The 21,381-nt window shown below is 44.0% G+C and overlaps 1 protein-coding gene and 1 long non-coding RNA gene across 2 annotated transcripts in view; both read left to right on the forward strand.

The window, feature by feature from the left end:
* The first annotated feature begins 5,209 nt into the window (after positions 1-5,209).
* On the forward strand, positions 5,210-9,554 carry LOC144763502 (uncharacterized). Its single transcript, XR_013596227.1, has 3 exons — positions 5,210-5,245; positions 6,409-6,457; positions 9,467-9,554. It is a non-coding gene; the product is annotated as an uncharacterized LOC144763502 (long non-coding RNA).
* Positions 9,555-19,173: 9,619 nt separating this feature from the next.
* LOC144763500 (uncharacterized) overlaps positions 19,174-21,381 on the forward strand; it is a 236,880-nt gene continuing 234,672 nt past the window's right edge. The window contains exon 1 of the mRNA XM_078649146.1: positions 19,174-19,228. The gene's annotated coding sequence lies outside the window, so the exon portion shown is untranslated. The remainder of the gene's footprint in view (positions 19,229-21,381) is intronic.

Raw genomic sequence — 21,381 nt, forward strand, 5'->3', positions numbered from 1 at the left:
GATGATATTATAACAACTGAAAATAGGGAGATGGCAATTGATCCTAAGTCATTAGCATTTTACCAACATCACGCTGAATTTCAAGGAAATAATGCAAATAACCTCCTCAGTCCTGTCATAGTGAGTTACCCCTTGCCCATGAGTGTGCCTAAACGTAGGTGTATGACCATTTCTGCTCAAAGAAGGGTGAGTTAGGTGGTTTCACGGGTGGCTCAGCTGTTTAGGACAATAGGACAAAAACATTAGTCTTCAGAGTCTGGTATTCTTGGAAACGTTCTTCTGTGGTTCCTAACTAACTGTTTTGTTTTCTAGAATTTGATCCTCATAACAGAACCTTATTGAGAGCAAGCCACATATTTTATAGATTTCATCCATTCGGGAAAGCTCATCATTACTTGAGGTGGCAGCTTCAGAAATGTAGACAAATGTTTAAATTGTGATATTAGGGAAAGTTGCTTGGCGGTGTGAAAACTCAACGCGGACACATTTTTTGAAAAATAAGTTGAGTTTGTTTCTTTCAAAATTAAACATTGAATCAAATGGTGACTCAAAAATAAAATTGCATGCAAAATAACATTTTATTCATAGTGTAGCTAGCTTAAATTCATGGGTTGTTGTAAATGTAAGAAGAGGACAATAGAAAGCGAGAGATGGGAAATGAAGAGGCATATCAATTTCATTTTAAAGAATATTTATGATGTCATAAGAACTGACTTTCATGCAGTTAAATGAACAAGCAACTACAGTCATTTTATTTAACCACTTGGATGCTAAGGGTATTTGCTCTTCTTCATGTAATTTCCATTGAAATCAATGGAAACTCCATGACGAGTTACCCTTGTCATTAGCACTGAAGGGGTTAAGGAACGCTGTTATTTCTCTTAATGAAACCTAACAATTCAGTGGTTCGCAACTCATTTCAAAATGTTGTTAAGTCTTATTCATGGTAATTCAGCACAAGACCATATTATTTCATGCACAATTTCAATAATTCATAATCTTCATTAGCTGAGTTTTGAAGCTAGTTCTTTATTCATGTTCACATTCTTCTTCTTTATTATAAAAAGGGATAACCACAGTAGCCAACCTGTTTCATCCTGCTCGACTTCTTCAGGGCTCTATTTACAAATTAATTCCTATTGAAGAAGGTGCTCATATATAACTGGTGAACCTCTATGAGAGGACTTATCCTTTCGAGTCCTGTGATGTAAACAGGCCCGGATTGGCCGTTGCAGGCACCGGGCAATCCCCCGGTCGTCCGCGAGGGTGGGGGCCGGTTTTGGGCCCCAGGGGGCCGGTTTTGTTACAGGGTCGTAACAAACTCGGCCGAAAACCGGCCCTAGCAAAGAGCGCGGTTGCACCCCCCTACCCCCCGGGGGGAGGGGGGGGCGGCCGAGCACTTTGCCAGGGCCGGTTTCGGTTCCCAGTCCGGCCCTGGATGTAAATGTGTTTCAAAAGTTACCAATTAGATCTTGGCGCTGGGAGTGTTGTCTTTGCTCATTGATGTGTGTTTTTCCATAACCTACGAATGTGGTTGATGAAAACACTGGGGAGGAGACCACATGAGTAGACAGAACGTCTAAATCCCAGAGGGACGGGAGGCACACAAAGGTCAGTATAACATATGATGGGAGACAGGAACATGGAACAACGCCCAACCAGCGTCAAGGTACTGGTGCCTCCTGTCCACCTACAGCTCAGACCGCTGCCCTGGCAGACATTCATGCAATGTATGAGACCGACCTGAACAGTTTCCCCAATTACATTCTTTTGGGCCTCCCCAATGCACTGACGTATCCCCTGGGGAAACAACCTTTGCCACAACTCCGGAACAACGAGTTCCGAAGTCACGCAAGCCAAACAACTACATGCCCGAACAATGACTTAGCCTAAACCACGCGTGGTTAAGGCTGATTCGATCTAGTGTTTGGGCAAGGCAGAGTTCGGAGGAGCGTCACACAGGAACCGGTAAGAGAGGTTTGTGGGGTTGGGGAGGGGGTTATGTAAGTTTTTTGGGGATGTGGGGGTTGTGTTAGTTTTTTGCGAGTGGGAGGGGTTCGTGGGAGTGGGGTCTGGTTGTGTTAGTTTTTTGGGGGTGGAGAGTTTGTGGGATTGGGGGATTGGGGGTGGAAGGAGTTTGTGGGGGTGGGCAGTACGGGTTAGTTTTCAGAGGGTGGGGGGGTCGTGTTAGTTTTTTGCAAGTGGGAGGGGTTTGTGGGGGTGGGGGCTGGTTGTGTTAGTTTTTTGGGGGTGGAGAGTTCATGGGGTGGGGGGATTGAGTTAGTTTTTCGGGGGTGGGAGGAGTTTATGGGGGTGGGCGGTTCGGGTTAGTTTTCAGGGGGTGAGGGTTGGGGTTAGTTTTAAGGAGGTAGGGCATTAGGGTTAAATTTTAGGGGGTGCAGGGTTAGTTTTCAGGGGTTGGGAGGGGTTGGGGTTAGTTTTCAGGGGCGGGGGCTTGGGGTTAGTTTTTAGGGGGTGGTGGGTTGGGGTTAGTTTTTACAGTGTGCAGGGGTTGAGGTTAGTTTTCAGGGGGTTGGGGTTGAGGTTAGTTTTTAGGGGGTGTGGGGGATCGTATTTGTTTTTAGGGGGTTGGGGTTAGTTTTGGGGGGTGGGGGAGTTGGGGGATCAGGGTAGTAGTCGGTATGCATTTTTTTCCATGCATGCCGTTACCGCAAAAAAACGTGGCAAAGGAATGCGTGGTAAAATAAATCGTGGTTTAGACGAGGTCATGGTAGCGACCTCATTGTTAGGGCAGTCGTTGTTGAGGAACTCATTGTCCCAACATACAACCGTGGGAAATACCTCTCCCTATTCCAGCGATAACGTAATGAGAGTCATAGTGTATGCTCACGGGCTACTCATAGGCAGGGCCGGACTGGCCGTAGCAGGCCTCAGGCGTTTTCCTGGCAGGCTTAAAGGGGGGGTGGCCGAATTTACAGCCGCTTGTGCTGTTTTTGTTACTGGGGCCGGTATTGCAGCTGTGCTGATATATTGCCCCCAGTAACAAAAGCAACAGGGAGGCTGGTCCATCAAAATTGCCAGGGATGCCCTATGTGTTCACAGTCCGGCCCTGCTAATAGGACCAAATTATGTGCTCTTGAGCTATCATATTTGTATCATTCCTTTGCACCTGTTTGAAAAGATTAGAATTACTTAAAATAAAGTTAAATACTGATAGGAAGTATTTGATAGGAAATCTCTCCTAGAACCCAGCACAGTATATCTAATGTGTTTACCCTTCACCCACCCCAGGAGGAGACTTCTTTCATGCCCTAGTCTCATAATCCACTAACGTGTTATAGTGGGAAAGTTATGTACCTTAATACTGTCCTGCGGTACAGTCTGTTCTGCTACTTGACCAAATTTATTGGCAACACCTCTGCCCCCTTAGCTGTCGTTAGAAAAGAACTATAAAACAGGCTTAATACAAGCAAGGACCACTAGGGACCTGGACAGGCTCAAGGGGCACTTTTCATGGATGATGATTTAATCCTGATTTTGTAGTTAGATAAGGGATATTTGACAAGTAATGAGCCTCTGAACGTCCTGGACATCCTCGTCCCAGTAAAGTTTACCCTATTACATTAATACTACAATGAAGATATATAGAAATGCAAAACCTCCAACATTTCCCTTATTGCCGGAAAAAAGATTTCAGGAATCAGTTGTATTTTTCTTTTTTCATGGACAGTAAAAACAGTTAAATACTTAATACTGCACTTAACACTGGTTCACCTGATCTTTTTATCACTAGTCCTCCTCTGCTTTTTCAGGGAAGCTTTACTTTTAAGTTTTCACATTTCACTGCTTTTCTAAAGGTAAACATGTCCCTGAAGCTGTTGTGTAAGGATCTTCTGTGCTGCATCTTCTCAATGCCTATTAAACCCAGCTCTACTTAGTTTTTTACTGTGAACAGGGCTCTGCATAGAGATTCACTGCTAGTCTCAGCTTGTCTGATAATCTCCAAATGTTTAGCAATCAGCCTAGAAAACAGCAACAGCTGCATGTGTAGATTTCAAGGGTCACAGGTGATCTGTGAGTCGTACAGTGAGAAACCCTTCTCTAGATATGATTATAGGCTACTAAGAGTTAGCTTATTGATAATGCTCAGGGTCACTCAGAGTTCTGTTCTTGACAATGTACAGATTTCCTAAAAAAACAGATTCACTAGGAATGTGCACATCACAATAACAAAACCTCATGGAGCTAAACATGTGACACCACCCAGATTTATTTGTTTTCATGGCTGCTGTGTAAGATACAGAGATCCTTTGAAAGTGCTTCTCTTGATACTGCTCTGCCAATGATAACACTCAGAGGTTTGTTGTTTACAAAACTCATACTTACGTCACCCATTGCTCTGATCTTTATAAAGCCAAGTTATTTAGACCTCCTTTATGCACAATAATGCAATAATAAACTGTAATTTGTTGCGCCTAGCATGCATGCCCGACATCGGTTTATCCGCATCGGTGCGGCGCATTTTCCCGCTGTGCGCTGAAGTTTTAAAAAACCCGCGGTTCATGACGAGCTCAGCTCATCATGAGCGAACGAGAGGTGTACCTCATGATGAGCTGAGCTCGTCATCAGCGTCGATGTGGTTATAGGCAATGTATTCTTACACACAAACTAAAATCATCTTGTTCAAGTAAACCACTAAAAAGTTCAAAGTCCAATCCAATGAGGTAGCAAAATATACCACACTATCCAAACACATGCCCCCTAAACACCGTCTCCTTCTCCTCCTGCTTTTAACCCACCCACATCTATCACCCCTTCTGTCACATTCATGAACAAGGCGGCATTCAGGTGATATGTCACCCAGAGCCCACATTCACTAGATCACCTCTGGCCTCAAAATTCGGTTCAGACACACTAAGAGCTCTGCTCTTCATAACCCTCATAACTCTTTTAATAATACAGACTCACTCCCAACTGTAGATTTAACAAAACAAGGAGATACTCCTTGAATAATACAGTTGTGTATAGATCTGCCCTTGAGAAGACTCTCAGTCACTAAAAACAGGGCTGGAGACTGTTCTGTTACAGTCTGCTGGCATAGAGGCCAGTGCCAACTGTACACAGTTGCTCATAGTGTATAACATCCACAAATGTGTTTCTAAAGGTATTGTCAACGATTGTATTTATTTCATACTGTATTTTTTGTTTTCAGTTCTCTGTTCCTCAATGCCATCTCCAGGAATTTACGAACTGATCTATTTAAGCTAATTTCAAAATGCTAAGGGTGAGTATCCTTTTTTGTTCAGAATACAAGGTGCTTTCGTTTTGAAAGAGAAGGGTCAGGGTTTTCCTCTGGTTCTCTGGTAAATGGTCGGCATGTTTGTCCTGGTCAATCCTTGTAATTAGTACTTGGTTGATGGCGGCATGGCTGTTAGTCTATTCTTGTTAGGTTTGTGGCTGACATGCCCTCTTTTTCTGTTTAGCATTTGTCATCATTTGGCAGATTTGTGTGGATCTTTAAAAAGCTATATATTTGATGCAGAATTTGTTTCACCTCCTCAATGGCACAATGCATATTTATCTCACATTCTTATTGGCAGTGATGGGGACACTGCCTAGCTCTGTATGCCTTGGTATTTCCTACCCACTCTATTGAGGCAGAGGTAAAAGCATTTTCTGGAGATGCCAAGCAGATGACTTTGGTTTTGCTACTGGAGGCATTTACACCAAAATAAATAACAATTTGACAAGAAACCAGTCTTAGCTCACCAAATACATACTTAGTACCATAAAACATTCACCAACTGAATATAGGACTTTCTTGTGTGGGTTGTTAGAGACAACTTGCTGGCAGTGCTGCACAAATGTTTTTCCGCTTGGTGTCTTTTTGGCTCATCCATGAATGTCTCTCTGGATCGGGTAGCTTCTCTATGTCAGGGAAGAGTTTGTCTGCATGAGCAGGTTTGATGGTGTTTGTTGATGGTTACATTTTGGTTGTGTGCAGTTACTAATGATTTTGGGTCTTGCAGGGTCTTTGCTTCTCTGAACTTTGAGGGTTTGCTTTCTGCTTGGCCTTATTGCTTACTAATGGCATTTGACTTTTTTTGGTCTAACTTGGCCCTTGTGCCTTCTTTACGTGGCACACTGTTCGGGGTTGGGCATGCTAGATAAGGCCAGGCTTGCATTGCAGTATAGTTCTTATGAGAGCCTTGAGTTTAACCTGAAGACTAACCGAGGGAAAGTACTAGTTGCAGAGAATAGATGCTACCTTCTGAAAGCAGCCAATGAGGTGCAGAAATGTAAGCTTTTGGTAGTTTATACCAATTGAAGACACTGCAATGTCACAATATTGGCTGATTTTAACATATACAAGTGTTAATTAATAACAATGTATGAATATTAATTCTATGTATGAAAAGGTAACCACTTTTCTCTCTAATGTTTCAGAAAAGGTGCTGTTTTTCTCAATGTGGTCCCCACATGGTCCAGGATGGAAGTAAGATCAATCTTTTTTTCTTCCTTGGAATTAGTGTTTATTTAAACTTCATTGAATTTTGATAAGCTATGAATAGATATTCAAGGCTGTAATCCACTGGTGATGACCAATAAAAATAACGCGATTAGGGATTAAATGTTTAATCAAACGTTACAATTCCAGTACCCAGTGCAGAAGAAACTTTCACAGGCACTAAATGCCAGTGGTTAGCTTAACTAAGACACCCGCTCAGGTAGATAAACAGCCCCTCTCCCTCAATATATGATGTAGAAAATCCAACATAAAGCATCTAGTTAAAGGAAACTGAAGATCAATAAACACAATTACAGTTTCAACATGAAACTTCTGCACACTCTTTGAAGAAAAGGAAATTAATTAGCACCAAACATTATGGAACATTTTTTCTCCGGCCGGAGGTATAGGAAACGTATCATAACTGGTAACCTATGTCAAGTGGTTCAACCCTCTCTAAAAAGGAATCTCCTGTAATCTTCACCTGTCCAAAAGGATTCTTTTCCCTGTCAGATTACAGTCAAAGGCATTCTCTTGAGAATTTTCCTAGGGTTCCATGTGGGTAGGTTTGAAACTCCCTGACCCGGTACGATTTCTTACGCAGGAGACTTGTGAGGAAAGTCCGCTGAGCGGTGTTTTTGGATTTAGATGTTCCTCACCAGCACAGTTCTAGAATCTGTTGGGTGTCAGTGATACAGCCAAAGTAATACTTATTTTCTCATTGGTTGTGACTGTTTCTGTGACCCGGCCATGACACTGGTTTGTGATAGCTGATTAATAACCATGGGGTGCCCCCCAGTGGAGGGAGTACCTACAAGCTCTTCCTATGTACATTTGTGAAGTCTTTCATGATTGGGTCTTCTCATTCCTCTGATTATATTTGTGATTACTCATTGGGTACGTAAGTGGTGACAAACCTCTCAATATGGGTCTATATGAAGCCCTTAAGGCTGCAGGATGATCAAGAAAGTTTACTGGTGGTTAGAGCTGCTGTCTCCCTTTTTCCATCTCTCCCCTCTGCACTGTTCTCTCATGTATACCCACTCTCAAAGGAGAAACCATTGCAGAGCCAGGTGTATGGGCCTCAGTTCAAATCACAAACTTTAACAACGTATTAAAGTTCCTTTGTGTTAACTTCTGTAGCCCAGTGTGTTAGCCTATGTCCATCACCAAAGTTGCTTAGTTAGGGAGACCAGAGCAAGACAACTTGAATGCAACCCTTAAAGGAGTAGGGAACATACTCTAGAGCTGAGGTGAATACTTTGTTTCTGCTACAACATGAAGAAGAGAAGGAGAATGACTCCCTGGAATGTAGAAAATATGACTTGCTTCAGCCCAGAGTTCAAATCCAGCTGCCCAGTACACTGAAGCAAGAATCCTTGTTCAATAGACACTACTGAGCCTGGAGGACTCCAACCACTGCCTAGCCTGACCAAGGTTTGACAAGTAAACATTGGAAAGGATAGAGAGTGGAGATGCATTAAGGTGAATCACTAGCTGTCGGTATGGAGACTACCCCCATTGTCTGTGTGTACCCCTTCAAGGCACACATTCTGTGCATGAGGGCTGTGACGCTCTGATGGTGGTGCTGATGGCCCCTGCTGTGCATTAGTGCCTATGAGTATCCACCCTGACCTTATGCCTGCTCCACCAAGCCTGGTCTCTCCATCTGCAAGTCTTATGAGTTTGAAGACTCTGCCTGGCACCATCACTCATGTACAATCACAAGTGCAGGAAACTGTATCTCAAGGGCCATAATATCCATCTGAAATGTCCTATCTGTCTTTGGAGCCAAAGACCTTCAGAAGGCACTGCCAGTGCCGAAGCAGCATAACTCTCGTCTTCCACCTGAAAACTGATCTGTGTACCTTCCCTGCCTTTATGAACTTTAACTTTAAAAGCAGAATCCTCAAAAAGAGGGTCCTAGCAACTCAATGAGTTTTCAGTAGAATATGTGTTTTCTGGCTCCAGAGGCAATGGTAATAGTTGTCAAAAATTTTCACAGGCCATAGAGATCTGTACCAACATGGAGACTAACCTTAGATAAGCATTCTACAGTCTGTTCAAAACCCGAAACCTACAGTATCTTCAAATAAGGCAGATAAAGGGAATATTCTGGGAACATATTTATAAAGATACCAGAGACCTACATCCCCTCCCAACATGATCCATTTTATAAGATGTCCCTCTTGGCCAGCCTGTCTGTGTTAAGGCATCAAAATATCAGAACTTAGTAGTACTATATGTCCTCTTAGTTACCAGTTACATGGCTGGAGCTGTTTAAAGTCGCAATCTTCTATGATATTGGAAATTATTTCTTTACCTTAAGCACTTTCTACCAGGATGTTGGACTATTGAATGAAATGTCTTGTACATTGCAGATCAATGTATCTCTTATCCTTCAAGCTTTAAACTCCACCTATCTGCCCTTCCCTTAGCAGTTGGAATCCCTTAACGCTGCATTATTGACCTAGAAAACATCAACACAGTTAATGTAGAGTCATTAAGGCATGTTTACTCAGTTATGAAATACAAACATGGCCTGATGCACAGAGAAAACTAGTTGGACATCAGAGCAAAGTACTTTTTGTTTTCCTCTAATTAAGTCATGATTTGGGAGTTTGGTTGTGAAAAACAAAGAATGCCCAGTGGGACAAAAGAACACGGTGCTTGCTCAACATTGTGTTGATCCTACAGTGCATGAGCGCACTGGCAGATTCACTATAGAAAGAGATCCTTACTAGGTATATGGGGCTTTCTAAATATGCAAGATTATGGTCCAAGGAAAAGGCTTCCTGACAAAACCATACTCTTGCTGTTTCACAGATTGCAAATTGAGTATGTCTTTGTGTCTTGCTGGTTTTAAATTAAGAATCTAGAGATTCTTAAAGTAAAATACTTTTCTGGAGAGATAAATTGATCTAAAAATTCGGGTGCATAGAAACATCTTTTATTTGGGGAATTCAGCATGTTAATTTTTTCTGTATTTTGCCACAGTTCCAAAGATGAAGCATCTGAAAGAGATGGACAGGCCCACAATCCTACAAACACTGGATATCTGTGCCACATGCTACCCAAATAAAACAGCCATCTCCTGTTGTCGCTATTTAGAGTCTTTTAAGAAAGTAAGTCTGCTCATGCAAATACAGCTCTGACCACCACCTCCACTGGCAGAGGGTGAGGGAAGGCAATGGTAAGAACTGAGGAAGTAGGCATCTTACTCTTGGTACGAGCAGTCATGTTTAAAACCATATTTCTTTCTTATTTCAGCTCGTATGGGAGCAAAGACTGGCAGTATTTGAAATACTACTCATCATCCTCCAGCGCGAGACAGTTGAATTCAAGATCATTGAGTGCATATCGCAAACCTCGTTAAAGTTCCTGCAGCAGCCGGTATGTTGCCTGAAGCAAGTTGTCACAGGTGTGGACTGGTATGAGGGAAAAGCATAAAGCCTGTTACAGGCTGGATTCCACTCAACTAGGTCGTATTTTTAGCATTGTCAAATTCTAATAGTTTATTTATTAAAGAGTTTTCTATAGAGGTGGCTAGACCTGAGGGTATCAGAGCACTTTACATCATTGTCAAGGCATTATCAATCAGTATCAAGACAATATACATAGAGTGAGGAGAGTCAAGTCAGTGTATAGTCCTTGGGCGAAAATAAGATAGGAGGTGGTAGTTCCAGAGTGAGTTAGATGTTATATCCTGGATGGTTGAGGTGTTGAATGAGCAAGAATTATTTCAGTTGCCTTCTGAAACTCATGAAGAAAGAGTTAGTTCTGATATGTACTGGGAGAGAGTTCTAGATTTTGGGGGCATTGTCTGAGAAGGAGCGAGGAAGGGCTTTTTGTTTATGTATTCTAAGGGGGTGAGGAGAGGTGTATTGGAGATCCTTGGGTTACTTGTTTGGCCTGCCTTTGTGAATTTGGATGCGAGGAATGCTGGTTTACCAATGTGCACAACTCTGTGGGTGAGGCAGGCAGTCTTGAAGCAACAGTATGGTTCGATAGGTAGCCACTTTGGACTATTGATTGCGTGGGAGATGTAGTAGAATCACCTTGCTCCTGTGATCATCCTTGCCACTGAATTAAGAGTGGCTCTCAGAGGGGCTAAGTGAGATTTCCGGGTGCCTGTGAGGGTGGAGTTTCAGTAGTCCAGTCTGGATAGTACCAGAGCTTGTGTGGAAGTTTTTAGGTCATTTGGTGGGAGGAAGGGCTTAATTGTGTTAAGGAGTTTTAGGTTGTAGAAGGCACCCTTTGCTGTAGTCTTTATGTGAGTGCTCATGTTCAGATTTGAGTCCGGGGTGATCCCCAGAGATTTAGTGGAGTCCGCCAGTGTCTGTTTGCATATCAGGGCATCTAGGTTATTTAGCGATTCTTATGTCTGGGGGAGCTGGCTGTGATTGGTCAAAAGGAGGATTTCCATCTTTTCTTGGTTAAGTTTGAGGTGGTCATGTGTCAGCCAGTTTTGGACTTGTGTGAGAGTGGTATTCAGCCGGCGTATGACATCCAAAGAGGATATTTCCAGGTATAATTGGGTGTTGACGGCATATAGGTGGTAGGCAATATTTGATTGTTCAAGCATTACAGTGAGGGGTTCCATGTAGATATTGAAGAGTGTAGTGTACAGTACTGAGCCTTGTGGGATGCCTTGTGTGATGGTATAAGCAGTGAAAGTTGAGTACTTTATCTTTTTTTATTTGAGATCGGTTATGTAAAAATGACGAGAACCACTTCAGAACCGAGCCATCTTATCTGATTCGTTGTTGTAGTGAGTTCAAAAGCAGTTTGTGGTCGACCATGTCGAAGGCCACTGATAGGTCAAGGAGGATGAGTAGGCAGCATGTATCTGCATCCAGAGAATTATGTATATCATCTGCTATATTCATCATAGCTGTTTCCAAGCTGCATTCCTTACTGAAATCGGATTGGTGGAATCAAATAGGTTGCTGCTGTCATTGTATTGATTGGGAGAGAACACACTTCTTAAAAGTTTTTACCAGGAAGGGGAGGTTGGAAACAGGCCTGAAATTGCTGAGGTGAGGTCATCCGGGATTGCACCTGTTTTTTTTCAGAGGGGGTGACTTGGCCCTCCTTGACACAGTCAGGTATAGTCCCATTGATGAGAGAGCTGTTTATTATCTTGGTCCAGAGAGGGGTTATGGTGTGGTTGAGACTTTTAACAAGAGAGGCTGGAAGAGGGTCTGCATAGTATGGGAGGGTTTGGATTTTTCAATCACCTTGTCGATGTCTTCTTCTGTGAGTGGGTGGAAAGTCTTCCAACTCCTGGGTGCTGTGTAGGACCTTGTGCGTTGGTAAAGACTGGTGGTCAAAGGTAGATTAGCCACTGACGGCGAGACCGGTGGGTAGGTAGAGTAGTTGCTAACCTCTGTGATGTGGGGGGGATTGCCAGTGGACATTTGCGTTTGACAGCCTAGGGAGGGTTCGATCTTCATGATTTTATCATTGAAGAATTTAGCAAAGTTTTTGCATCTTTCTCTGGAGACAAGAGGGGCTTCTTTAGTAGGTTTGGGGCCTTGCCGTTTGATGATGTTGAAAAGTTCTTTGGGAAGGTTTTTTGCTTTATCTAGTATACTGTGAAAGAAGGTGGCTTTCTCTGTTAGTATGGGATCTTTGCATTTCCTGCATTCCCTTTTGAGCTGATATAGGTGAGTTGGGAATGGGTTGGCTCTCCAGATTCTCTCTGCACCTTTTAGCTGTCTTCTTTCCCAGTTGAGGTGTTTGATTGAACCAGGATCTTTGTGGTGTCTCCCTGATACTTTTTAGTTTCATGGGCCTACTTGGTCTAGGATGGCTTTCATTGTCAAAATGTAGTGGGTTGCAAGCTTGTCAATGTGGAGAGAGGGACATCGTTCTTTCTCTCAGATCGGAAAGAGGTATCTGATTGATGTTTCTGGACCATTGGAGAGAGTTCCGAGATCGCTTTGGAGGCACTTCCGGTTTTAGGTCAGGTGAAACATGATGATGTGGTGATCTGACTAGTCGACTGGCAGGTTGTTGTCTATGTTTATTGAATTGTTCTGATGGCATCTAAGGTTGAGCCTCTGTTGTGGGTTTGGCCTTTGCAATGTAGGGTAACATCTTTGCTGAGTAATAGTTAGCTTAAAGATTTGAGTAGCATGTCCTTCTCCTCATTCCAATGGAGGTTGAGGTCTCCTGGTAATAAGGTGTTAACGTTGGAGAGGGAGCAATGCATTATCAGATCCGACAGTTGTTCGCTGAAGGGGGGGGGGGGCGTGTTTCCTGGTGGGTGGTAGAGTAGGTGACATTTAGTTACTTTATTGCCTTTAGGCGGTATGCTAATGCTGAGATATTCAAATGATGGGAAGGAGAAGGAGTCTGTTTCTGTCACAGTGATGTTGTTCTTGTTAATGATAGCTATGCCACCGCTGTGTCGGTCCTCCCAGTTCTTCTTGATAACAGAAAAACCTGGGGGACTAGAAGGTACAATTGGATGGTCAGACGTGCAGCTGATGTGCCACTGGCAAGCCTGTCTACGAACGCCAACGCCCGTCCGGGGCCAGGTGCCTGGAACTCTGGTCCTTTGCAACCAGAGATCAGATTCTAAACCCCAGTTGTTCTGTTATCACTACAGCCGTCTTGCAAAATGAACTTTCAGGTATTTAACCCCTGGATTGGTTTTTTTGCCAGCAATTATGCTTGCTTTGCAAATAATGTTGGTAGTCAAACTCTACAACACTCATTAAATAAGCTCTCACCTATTGATGCGAATGGCAACGCCCACAGTGATGGTTCCTTAGACAGAAGCCATCTCACAGCCCAAACATTGACAACACCTGTTTGGTTTCTTATGCGACCACAGACCTGATGCCCTATTTCTTACAGAGACTTGGCTACATGCTGGGTCCTTGCCGGATATAATTATGGCACTACCTGCACATTTTTCTATTGTAAGGATAGAGAGGCAATACCTGATAGGTGGAGGCATTGCTATTATTTTGAAGAATGAGTGCCACTGTAAAATTTTAATTTTTTTGATCTCTGATTGTGAAGCATTGATCTTTACACTTGCTTTCACTCCTAAATTGTTGTTCTCCAGAGCTCTGATTTACAACCTTCCAAAGTACGCTGGGAAATGGTGCGGCTCTCTACCTAATCTACTGGCTACCCACATTTTCAAACTGCTAATTTTACGATACTTGGGGGTCTAAATCTTCATTTAGATGACTAAAAGAGCACTCAAAGTGCTTCTTTGATTGCACTTATTTTGGCACTTACTAACTCACGGCCCATGGTGACTGGGCATCTTTTCGACCCTATTTTTTCAAATATAAAGGACTTGAAGACAGAGCCTACCCTTCCACTTTGCTGGTCTGACCACTTTGCTGTGCCTTTTACGGTCAAGATCCTTTCTTTCCTTCCCACAGCTCATCTAAAATTGCAATCAGAATGCAGAAATTGTCCTAAACTCAATATTACTGCACTGAATGAGCAACAGCTTTATACTAAACCTACTCTACAATAACAGATCGATTTAGACCAAGATTTAATTTGTCACTGGCTCACTGAGTCCATCAATTCTACTCTGCCAACTACTTACAATTAAGCGTGTAGGCAGAATTGGTTTAATGATGCCCCTAAAGCAGAAAGGAAATGCAGCAAAGCGTTGAAAGATGATGGAGGAAATGTCCTCTTTATATTTTCCTTTCCTAATGCGTTCCTTTTTTTCTTCTCTTCTTTTTCCTTTTTTTCTCCCCGATGAGCCTATTTCACTCTCTTTCCTTCCCACCACCATGCCTGGTACTATACGGGTTTCTCCACTGTTGTACTATGTAATTATTATTTGCTTTTTTGGTTTGTTGTATCTTTTAATTTCTCCCCATCCCTGAAAAAATTTCTCACTGTAAAAATGTTTCTTTCATGTACCGTATTTCTATTTTCCTTATATCTATATTATTATATTTGATTTGGCAGCCTTGATGAGTTCCCATGGCTGAAAGGCCAATCATAGGGGGCGAAGCACGTGTTAGCTGTGCCACAATTTTCTTTTGCTTTATTCTCTGTTTATGATTAAGCTCTCATAAGACTCTGAAAGTAAAGAGCCCTCTTCACACCTTACTCTGGACACAATAAACGGATTTCTTTCCTAATAAACGATGAATATTTTGATTTGTCCTGGCACACTAATTGGTCGTAAAATAAATGGGGGATGTTTCCCATTGCTGAGGACAAGTACTTTCATAAACATCCTCATTTATACGCTGGAGAGCAAATAATCTGGGCCCATTACCCCCTGAACCTTGTTAACCTAACTATGATACAGGACATTCCCAACTTTTCATGAGACAAGGGTCTGTGCCTCGGAGATGGAAGCATGCTATGGTCCTTCCGCTCCTAAAAAACCCATTTGGATTCCTCCAAAGTCTCTAACTTTCGTCCCATCTCTCTGCTACTAGTCTTTTCCAAAATATTGGAGAAACATGTGAATGGCCAGCTCATCTCGTTTGCTGAGGCCCAAAATGTTGTCCATCCTTCACAATGCGGCTTTAGGGCTGAAAATAGCACGCAGTCCGCCCTTTTGGGTGTCACTGAGCATCAAAGAGAACATCTAGGTGGTGGCAGCACTGACATACTAATTTTATTGGATTTGAGTGTCACTTTTGACACAGTATCCCATTTAATCTTGTTAGCTACAGTGGAGGCATTGATTGGGTCTGGATGATTCAGCACTGGGATGACTTGTCCTTCTTAAAAGACCATATATTTCAGGTATTTTTGTCCATTGGGTACTCTAAGCCAAAAGCTCTGACCTCAGGAGTTCCACATGGCTCTGATTTGAGCCCCCTTCTATTTAACATCTATGTCCACCCATTGGCAGTCTTAGTGAAGAGCCATGGACTTACCCTTTTTTCATATACTGACGATACTCAGATTATTTTCTCTTCATCGTCGGCACAGAACCATCACTCTTTGTTTCTGAACCTGGGTTGGAGCAAAATTTTGACATGGATGAACATGAACTCCCTCATGTCTAATGGGGATAAGACAGAGGACATGATAGTGGGTAAGACAGCCTATCTGTGTGTAGGAAAGTAGGCTCTGCTTTCATGGTTACTGTGAGAAGTTGTCCTGGTATATGCTGTCCACTAATTAAAGTGGGCCCCTTGCACCAGTCCAAAAAACCCTTATGGTGATTTAAGAGGTAAAAGATAACCTTTGAAAGCTATCCAAGTTGTAGCTGCGGAGAGCAATCATCAGGCTTAGTCTGGAAGGCATGCTAAGCATCTTGTTTTACCAGAATGCAATCTTATAGTAGTGGTTAAATGAAAGAAAAACGAAACAGTAGCAGTGGCGGCTGGTGACATTTGAAAGTGTGGGGCATAAAACAATATCGTAGTGCACTGAGGCGAGTGAGCATAGCAAGCGAGCCGAACCACCTATGAGTTGTTCGGGGAGTTCTGCCCCCGAGAAAATTTTGAAAAAAGTTTGGGCAAAGCGTGCATTTTCAAGCAAATTTGAGAAAGCAGGAAGGTTATTAAAGCAATCGTGAATCTTTTCTAACAAAGACAATGACTAGCAAAACTGTCTCAGGCAGGGAAATGAAACAGATTTTTGTGCCATAAAAAAGCCTGGGTGCGGCAGGTTAATGCGTCCATTGCAGGAACTTTTGTCAAACCTTTAGGGTACACACATTCCAATGCAGACGGTAGGTCTGAGGAATACAGGCTGCTGAGCTGGGCCACTGCAGTGAAGTGATAACCCCGGGTAACTGGAGCCTAAACTTTCCTCGAACTGCATGCTTGAAGGCGAGTTTTCAGGGGACCATCTTGGCCGAGAATCCAAGGCACACCACTTCTCATGAGCACGTGTCTGTCACCTGCAGAAGAGGAAGGAGGTCCTTGCCCTTCCCTATGCTGTGGGGAGGAGTGATGGTCACCCCTGCCCAAAGCACAGCTGCCGGCACACTTCGGGCATGGGCCGCCTCACTAAGAGCAGCTGCTGAGGGCGGCCAGCCTCTCCATGTGCACCGTGAGGCCCAGAAGAGGACAGAACTCAGGGGAGGCTGAAAAGTGCACTTTCATGCACACAACACGCACAAACACCGATCCCTCAATGTCCTCCCTGCAAAAGCATGGGCAGAACTTCACACAAGCAGGATTAAAAGCCACACACATTGCACAGCCAGCTTCCTTGTACCAACACCGCACAAGCCCGGCTTCACACTCGGCGCTCTGCCACACACCTCCGTACTGCACACCTAACTCCGTCCGAAGTATCAGCTGCCATACACACCATGCGGAAAGCAGCACTGCCTGGTCACTAGACACAGTGTCAGCCCCTGCATTGCTTCTTCTCATAGACACTGCATTGCAAGCAAGCACTTTGGTCTCAACACGGTCTACCCAAAAGTACATGTGCTGCACGCCCCACTTATCAATCAGCTTTCATGTACCCACAGAACCTCATTCACAACACTGCTTCCACTCCACCAGAGCACTCCCATACACGGTAATGGAACTCGACCCTGTCCACAGACCACCCGGAATGCCTACACACAGCACACACCGATCGTTTGCATTATACGCCCAGCACCACACCCTGCCTCCCCACCAACCTCACAACATATACTTACAGAGTGTCATTTGTTTTGTGTGTGCAGTGAAACACTGGAAATATCTACAGCGCACTGTTTATTCTGTACAGTGAAACACTGGAAATGGCTACAGTTGTTCGGTGCAATTAGCACTAAACATGGTATACAGCACCACTTGTTCTGTGCTGCGCAACATAGGGAATATCTACAGTGCATCATTTGTTCTTTTCAGTGTGACACTAAACATCTATAACGTGCACAATTTTTTCCTGTGCTTTGTAGTGCTAGAAGTGCTTACCTTCCATGTTTTTTTTCTGTGCAGTGCTACATAGGGAATGTCTGTTCCCAGGAGGCCCCTATGCCCCACCGCCCACACTGAGAATGTGTGTGCACTAGAAATGGACACAGTTACGAGTTTTCTGCAGTGTGCAGTGTGAAGTGTCCGGACCCAGAGGCCAAGGCTAGGCTTCAGTGTTTTGTACATCTGTTACTAGATGCGGACAGCTCACTGTGTTGATATTTTTATAGTGCCTGCTTACCGTTTGCACGGGCCAAACGCTTTGACTCTTGAATATTCCGTTCTTCGAGGAGCACATGGGCCGTCCTGTACCTGCTGGCAGCGGTCCCGACTCCAGGCTCGGGTTCTGATTTCTCAATGTTTCCTGCACTTCTGAGGTTCTGGTTCATAACATCTGGAATGGCCTAGTCTGGTCTTTGGTTTTCTTATGAAATGTATTTATTTTAATTTAAAATATTTAAATTTTGCTCTGCAAATAAGTATTGTAGGATGGCCACTTCAGCAAAAATAATGCTGTTCTTAGCAAACCCTTAACCAGTTCGAGATAGTGCTAGGAGGACGTGCCAAAGACAGATGTGGCGCTTTACAAATCCCTCTGCAATAATGAAGGATCTTTACTTCAAAGGTGCAAACAATGGAACGGACAGAATAGTTTCCCACGCCTATGAGAGTCCCCTCCAGCTGTTTCTTACTTTCCCTTTTAAAGATATTTTACAAATTGGTAGTGCAAACCGAGTTCATGGGAGTCTCCCTAGAACGCCAGTCACGTGAACCCCAGAGACTTTCAGGAATACAACATTCAAAGTCTCCCCTCATGATGTCAAGAAGAACTGCTACAGTCCTTGCTGCAATTAATGTTTACAATCAGACACAGTCGCAGCTCTCAATACGGGAGGTGGTTAAAACAAAAAATAAATAAAACTTACCTGACCGCCGGTGACAGGGTACTGCGCCAGTTCTGCTCCTGGACAGTCCAGAACAGGCATGCTCCCTCAACCCTCCCTTCCTGTAAGCCAACCACAACGCTTAAATGGCAGCGTTGTAATTGGTGCAGAGTCCTGGACAGCGCCCAGCCCGGCGCCTGTAGGGAGGCCATTTTTGAGTCTTGCATAAACAGCACATGCGCTGCTTCTACGAGACATCAAATAATCTGTATGTGTTGGCTAGCGGCCGGTAGTTTCTCCTGCCGCTTGCCATTCGGTGAATGTTGACACAGCTCCTGTTAGCTGGATTTTCACTGGCTGATGATGTCAAACTGACTTCCACGTAGTCCGGAAGCAGCGGCCACTAACTACAGTTTTCGTCAGCCAGATCGCACTTTTTTTTTTGTCGGTATCTCTGCCTGACGTAAACATGGCAGCGGCGCATGCGCAAGGCTGCGGCCGGGGACCATTCTGACTTGTACCACAAAATGGCTCTGTACGCTCTTTCTCTTTCCAGGAGTTATCATTGGTATCTCTGGAGCGGAAATAATTTACTCATACTTTGAGAGCTACCCTGATGGTCCCCTGATAAATGCACCTGTGTGCCTCGTTTTCAAATAGGAGTGTGAAAAATTCACCGATTTTCAAGGAAAATATATTTTCAATGAAGGAAAAACTGAACTCAATAGATATTTTTTAATTATTTCTAATTTCGTTGCCATACGTATGCATGAGCATTTTCTGCAACAAGGAGGCTCTGTGAACGTACATGTGGGAAAAAGAAGGTCACCTGAAAGTCATGTGAAAGCACAAATTTACATAAATTCTATGGCAACTGAACATGTTTACCTGGTAGTACCATGACGTAGGTACGTTTGTACGTATCTGCACACTAGGTTGACGTAAACCTGCATGCACCGAGAGTTTTGACGTTGGTATCTTGCGCATCTCCTCCCAGGAAGGTGAGGCTGGTTTTGTGAAGCTCTTTTCATCATTTTTGTGAGCGCCAGGGATACTGCGGGATATCAGTTTTGCTTTAGTGCTGTAATAAACAATTATGAGCGATATTTTGAACATTAGTGGTGTGTGAGAGCACTCTGGGGTGTTCATTACATGCACAAGGTTCCATCAGGTGTACGGCAGGGAGAGAGTGCCCCCCCCTGCCACAATTACAGACATCGAAAGGAGGATGGGTGAATCAGATCTTGAGCAGGCTGGAGGTTCGGCATTTCAAGCCATCTTCTGTAGTGGACAGAGTCCCTGGCACGGGAATTTGTACTGGCAGGCACGAGGGTGCTTGTGTACAGTGTACACCTTTGAATGCGTCCGCAGTACCGTGTGCCCAGCAGATGCACATGACAGCAGATCTGCAGCAGGGCATGCCCCCTGTATTCCAAGGGCACGTGTGTTTCTATAGATGTAGTAAATGTAAATGTCATGGTACTTATAGAGCACACTGTCACCAGATGGTCACCTTGCGGTGTTGCCTATTCGGCTTCCTGGCGCTGATACTCATACCGCTGTGGAACCCCTCCTGGCTTTCCCTGTGAAGTGTCCACTCCTGGACACCCCCAGGGTGAAGCCAGGCATCCTTAGCGCTGTTGGGGCCGGTGTGGAGGCTAAGCAAGCTATTGCCCAGAGTTGCAGCATGGGGCCCGTGATTAGAATAGGCACCGAGGCGAGAATTAACAGGTACGAGGAAATTGAGCCCGAGACCCCGCCGAGGCGGGAATCGAACCCTGGTCCCTGGCCAGAACTCTGCATCAGGGCCTGCCGCTCTAACCATTGAGCCACACTCCTCCACTAGTAGGAAGTGCGAATGAGCTTCCCACCTCCACCCCCGCCCCCAGTGTGCTCTTTCACCAGGAGTTTGGTTGGGCGGTGTTCTCAGCAAAAAAGCACTTATGGTCACACTTTTCAATACCACCTTAGGCACAATGTAACATATAAGGGTATTTACAGAGGTAAACTAACCCCCTAGCCATCGAATGAAAAAAATCAATTTCTCTCTCTCTCTCTCTCTCTCTCTCTCTCTCTTTCTCTCTCTCTCACACACACACGCACACACATGACGTCTCACCGTTCTCTTCTCTCTCACACACACACTCACTCTCGCTTGCACGCACACACATCCCTTATGTATGCGTGTCTCTGCTTCCCACTCAAACATACAAACAGAATCAATATGGCTTTTGCACACATGTAAATACATACATACTTTGTCTCGCTGTCACACACACACACACACACACACAAACACAGATTTGCACCTCTGTCTCGCTCTCGCACACTAACAAAGACACATTACTTCCCTCTCTCTCATTCCCCACCCTTTCTACACAGTAAAACACCTGTATATCTGAGCCTGGCCTGCCATTATTACACCCACTGTATAGTATTGCTTGTGATATCTGCACGGATCAAAACAGACCCAGTGTCGCAAGGACAGTTTCTGGTCGCAAAAGCATCTTTGTTCCCCACTGGCTGAACTACTGAGGCAAATCACGTTTATGTGGCTCCTGAGTTTAATTGTTGAACATTAAAGAATGTATAATGTTCTAATATAACACACGGCAACCATTTCTGCATTTGTAATACAATCATTCCGATTTTGAGAGGAGTAAACATCTAAACATTTTTTGCCTTTGGAACCTGAATGGCATTTACCCCATCTGCTGAGTGCTAAAGACGTTTACGGAAGCAGGAAGAGTTTCTCTCATAAACGGGAGATACACACAGAGGGCATCTGGAAAACAGGCATTTGCAATGCAATAGGTCTTGCATTTGCTAGAGTTTAAGCTATTGGCATTATAAATGACAATGCCTTTTATTTATCTGTTTTGAAAACCAACACATAAATAAAAGGCATTCTCATTTACAATGCCAGTAGCTCAAACTCTCGCAAATGTGAGACCTATTGCATTGCAAATGCTTGTATCTATGTGGGCTGCATGCAGCCTACATTGAGAAAATGTAGAGTGTGCATGACTGCTTTGGTTGGCCCCACGGCCGACCAAAAAGGTCATGGGACTCAGAGTGTTGCAAGCCACTCCTCCCGACTCACCCACCCCCAACCAGGCATAACCTCCAGCCGGCCCCCAACCAAGCATATACC

Source organism: Lissotriton helveticus, chromosome 6, assembly GCF_964261635.1.
Source record: "Lissotriton helveticus chromosome 6, aLisHel1.1, whole genome shotgun sequence".
NCBI lineage: Eukaryota > Metazoa > Chordata > Amphibia > Caudata > Salamandridae > Lissotriton > Lissotriton helveticus.